The following is a 4,923-nucleotide window of genomic DNA, read 5'->3' on the forward strand; positions in this document are numbered from 1 at the left end:
CTTCATGACAGTGGTATTTCCTCTTGACATTTGAGCACTTGCAGCTCTCACAGCCTCAAGCCTCCATCCAGGGAAAGATTCCATGCCTGGGAGGGAGGCAGGCCCCTGTTCCAGTGCAGGAGCACCTCAAGTCCTAAACATGTCCAGGCTGCTTTTAGGTGTTCCACCTACATAGTAAAAGTAATTCCTGCCTGAAACAACTTCTGAAGACACTGGCATCACCAAGGTAAGTCAAAACACAGCCCAAGCAGCCCCCTGTGAGCAGTGCTGTGTCTGCTGGGCTGGGGCCCTGCTGAACCTCAGCTTTGGTACCTTCAGATAAAGTGCTTTCCTGACACCGGTGTTAAATTTGGCTGGGAAAACTGATGCTCAAATTATTTTTAATGCAGCCAAAGAGAGGAAATGGGTTCATTTGTGGTGTTAAGGTCTGCCTGGCAGATGGCCCCTCAATACCACAAGAATCAGGTGTGAAAAACACCAAGCTGTGGCATAATTCAGGCTTCTATTCTGACCATTTGAGCTGGTTATTTAGAGCGCAGCAAGGGTGACATCTCAAATTCAGGCTGCTCTGGTGACAGCAGGACCCACAGTGCAGCAGGGACCTGGGACTGGGACATCATTTACACAGAGCTGCTGGAGGACATTTTAAATACTTGCAGCTGGACAAAACAAACTTAAACAGTAGGTCCAGAATTATTCTCGGGGTCTAGCTGTGTGCAGCTGAATGCCCCAGGACACCCTGGTTGCTCATCCCCTACCTCATGGCCTTTGCTGTGGCACTCGTGCACCCTTCAAGGGGACAGGGGCAGCTGACACCAGGCTCAGCTTGTTCACCTGGGTTTTGCAGCCAGGAGTGTAGAGAGGTGAGTGGGGGTCTGGTAACCTACTAAATGGCCTTGTGTAGCTGGCAGCTGGGAGGTTTTTTAGGGGGTCACTCCACAGGCAGTGCACAAGCACTATCCTGCCAGGAGCCAGCTGTGCTCTCTCAGGGCACCCACAGCTGTGGCAGCAGGGCAGCGTCTGATGGCTGAGAGACTCCCCCTGTATTTGCCCTTGAACAGTTCTGGGAAAAAAAAAAAAAAAATTCTGGGAATGTCTGTTAACATGCAGAGCACAGGGACCTCTCTGGCTTTTAGCATATCCCAGGAGACTTAATAGGCCTTGAAAAAAAGAGATGAGAAAACGTCATTAAGCTTTTTCCTTGTTTCCACAGCTTATTATCTACCTTCTTCCTTGACAGCCTCTTTTGTGATTCAGCATAGGGCACATGGTGCTTATATGCTTATGCCTCACAGCTCCTCTGTCTTGCTGTGATAGGAAAGGGATCCCGAGGATGTCCTACTGTGAGAAATGTATCCTAAGAAATTGGTCACTGACACATCTGTTCAGAATTGTTGTTGTCTCAAAGTTTAAGAGAGTTAAATATTATTTTCTCTTTTTTTGTTGTTTGTTTGTTTGTTTTTCTTTTCTGCTGTGAGCAGAGACTCTGCTTCATAACATCTCTGTAACCTTTGAACTCTGCTCCAGGAGCTTTACCTGCCATGCACCCACCTGCCTGGGCCACAGGGAGAGGGAAGAGGCCAGTGGCAACTCCAGCTAGCCAAAGCCCTTCCCTTATTGCTCTGGAGATTTTTTGCACAGGGAACACCCTGTTTCTGTACCAGGCTGTCTTTCACACAGACATTACTGACTTCAACATCCCAAGCAATAAAATTATTTTGCTTTTTCTTTGCCTTTTTGGTGTCTATTTCTCCCAGTGCTAAATCAAAATATTTTTTTACAGTTTGGTGTCCATTATATTTAATTTCCAGGTTCCCTGAGACACACATTCCTCCCCAGACCTCTCCTCTGGCATGGAGGATCATGTTACCACTCAGGTCTCCTGGCTCCACAAGGACCACAGTGCTGTGCTCACAGGTTCCACCACACCCCATCTTTTGGGGAGGCTGAAAGGCTGGGGAGGAGCACAGACCACAGGTCTGCACTAATAAACACCACAAGAACAACAGAGAGATCTGAAGCCGTGTGTCAGCAATGTGATCCAGGCTGGGAGACCCAAGCCTGCAGCTCAGGGCCAGTACATCTCTGAGACACTCTGGGGCTTACAGTCCTACAAAGACATGATGATTTAAAGAGGTCTCTTATAAAGGTCTCTATTTTCTTTAAAATATAGGTCTCTATTATAAAGGTCTCTATAAAGACCTTTATAATATCGGTCTCTATTTATTAAAAAAAAAGATTATAAAGGTCTCTATTAAAAAAAAAAATCTTTAAGAAATAAAAAAACCCAAAACTTGAAACAAGAATTACACTGATTTCTGAGAGCAGCAAGAGGAGCTGGCAGTGGGAAGCAGAGCTGTCATGTCCTTCGGGACAGATAACCCAAGCTTATTTTAAATCAGAAGCAACCAGAGTATTGCTTCTACTGAATTTTCTAGTCTTTGTCCTGCAACATTTAATCCTCTATGATTAATTACACCCTGATTTACTGAGATCAGAATAGATGGGACCAGAGAGAGCCATGTACAAAATAATGATCATTATTTACATAAGCTTCTTAGTTCATGTAAATTGTAACTTTTCGAATGCTGGCAAAGGGAGTTCTTTTCATTAGCACAATTTCTGTGGCTGTAATTAGTCATGTAGGAGGATTATTACTTCTCTTATCATTAGTAAGAGAGAAAAGATAATTTGCCATAACGGTGTTGACTTCAGTGCCATTGGTGGCTGTGGCTGGTGGGATTTCCACATCGGGACAAGGGATTTACAGGACAGCACAACCCATAGAGTGGTGCGAGCCAGAGGGAATGATCTGTGTCTCTTTCCTGCCCCTTTCCAGCCATTATAGAAATATTTGTGCCGGAAATAAGTTTGGATGCTGGCTGGACGCTGACACTCGATAGCCAGCCGAGAGGCACAGCAGCAAAGCTGCCGGCACTGGGTCTCGCTGCGGACACCGCATTTAGCGCTGCCACGGCCGGGAACGCCGCCTCCCGTGCGGCCGGCATCCTGCCCTGGGCTCCGCCACAAAGCCCTGGGATCGCCCGCGCTGCTGCCACGCCAAGCCCTGCCCTGTCCCTGCGTGTCCGCTCCCCTGCGCTGCTGCCACCCCCAGGACAGCCCTGGCTGCTGCCCACACCCGGCCAGCGCGGGCAGCTCCCGGCCCGGCAGGGAATTCACCAGCCCAGCGGGAGCTGGGCCGCCAAAACAGAGCCCTTGGACAAGGCGTTTATTGATCTGGAGAGCCCCTTCTCCCGGAGCCCCGGCACCGAGCTGCTCTGGCAGTGCCAAGGCCACTCGGGGTGCGTGTCACCCTCGGTCCGGCTGTCCCACACGGGGCTTGAGGGCACGGCTCACGGGCATCGTGTGCCCGCGGCTCATTTCCAAGCGCTCAGCCGAGCCACTGCTCCAGGCAGCTCGGAAAGCCCTTTTCCCCCAGGGAGCCAAGTCCCATCCTATTCGGAGCGGCCCTGTGCCATCTTGTGGCCGTTGCTAAAATCGAGGGAAACGCAACTAAATCGCTTCGGATTCCACATTTGAGTTTAGGCAATTCCTATCCTTTCTTTCAGAGGAGAAACTAGTTTCACCAGCAGCTGTGCAATTTCCAGCCAAGTTCCCAAATGATCAAGGACACAGATGTGCTGCGCTGTAGCACCTTTCCCCCAAATGGGTTGGCAAGTCCTTTTGCCACAACAAATAGTAAGTGATACGATTTTTCAGGTGATCAAACCAATTTTGCATTATCAAAACGACTTCTTGACACATTTTCAGTAAATGGTCTGAAACATCCCAGAGCATTCTCCTGGGAAAACTGGCAGCCTATAGCTTGGACAGGCACATTCTTTGCTGCATTAAAAAGTACCTGGATGGATGCACCTCAAATCCTGCATCTAGTTCTGGGCCCCTCACTCCATGAAAGACATTGAAGGGCACATCCAGAGGAGGGCAACAAAGTTGGTGAAGGGGCTGTTTCTCCATCCTTATTTTTTATCTAAAGTGCAGAGTTTTGGGTAACTGACCTCTTGTGCTACCTGCCCAGTTACATTCTTAGTCTTCAGAAACGCTGATAAATAATAGCGTCATGCTGGACCCTGTCCATCCCCTTAAGCAGCCCAGAGGGAAGGCAAGAAGCAGCCAGCTTTCCCAAAGTGCAGGGGTTTTGTTTTAAAAAAACCAACTTGAAGGTCATTACAAGCAGAAATACTCTGAACTGCCTCCTCCCCATAATGAACAACTGATAAAAAGAGAGAAAAAAAGGAGGGGGAATACCTGGCTTCACACTCTCCTTAGCAGTACTAATTGCTCATAGCAACCAAGTTGAAGGAAACTGGACAAATTCACTTTTTGTTTGCAAACACAGAGAAAAATTCCCTTGTGAGTAGAACAGTGGGGGTGTTTTTTTTCCCCTCTTAGGTCAGCACATCAATACATTAAAGTATCCGAGAGGGCTCTCCTTACTAAAGGGTGGGATATGACCAGAACTTAGATTTTAAGGAACTTCAACTGATAAGGAATACTTTGCTCTGTAGCTGGTTGGCAGCTCAAGCCTCTCCCTTCCTGCACTCTAGGAAGAGCCCGTGCTCTTCTCAGCTTTGCTCTGAAAGCTCTGCGGGCCGAGCTGAGACTCGCACATCGCTCAGGCGGTGCCTGCACACAGCCCGCACTGGGCTCTGGCCCGGATTTAGCGCTACCCTCGGCTTTGCCGCTGCGGCGCTGGCTGCACAGCGAGCTCCCGCAGCCCGGCCCGGGCCCGTGGGGGCTCCGGGACGCACCGGGGGGTGCCGGGCTCGGCGCCGCCGCTCACCTGCGCTCAGGTGCGGCGCTGCCGGCCCGGGCGGGGGCAGCGGAGCGGCGGCGGGCGCGGGGCGGAGCGCGGGGCCTGCGCCGCTCTGCTCGCGGTGTGGGCGCGGAGCCAGCGCGGGG

Source organism: Vidua macroura, chromosome 10 (genome assembly GCF_024509145.1).
Source record: "Vidua macroura isolate BioBank_ID:100142 chromosome 10, ASM2450914v1, whole genome shotgun sequence".
NCBI lineage: Eukaryota > Metazoa > Chordata > Aves > Passeriformes > Viduidae > Vidua > Vidua macroura.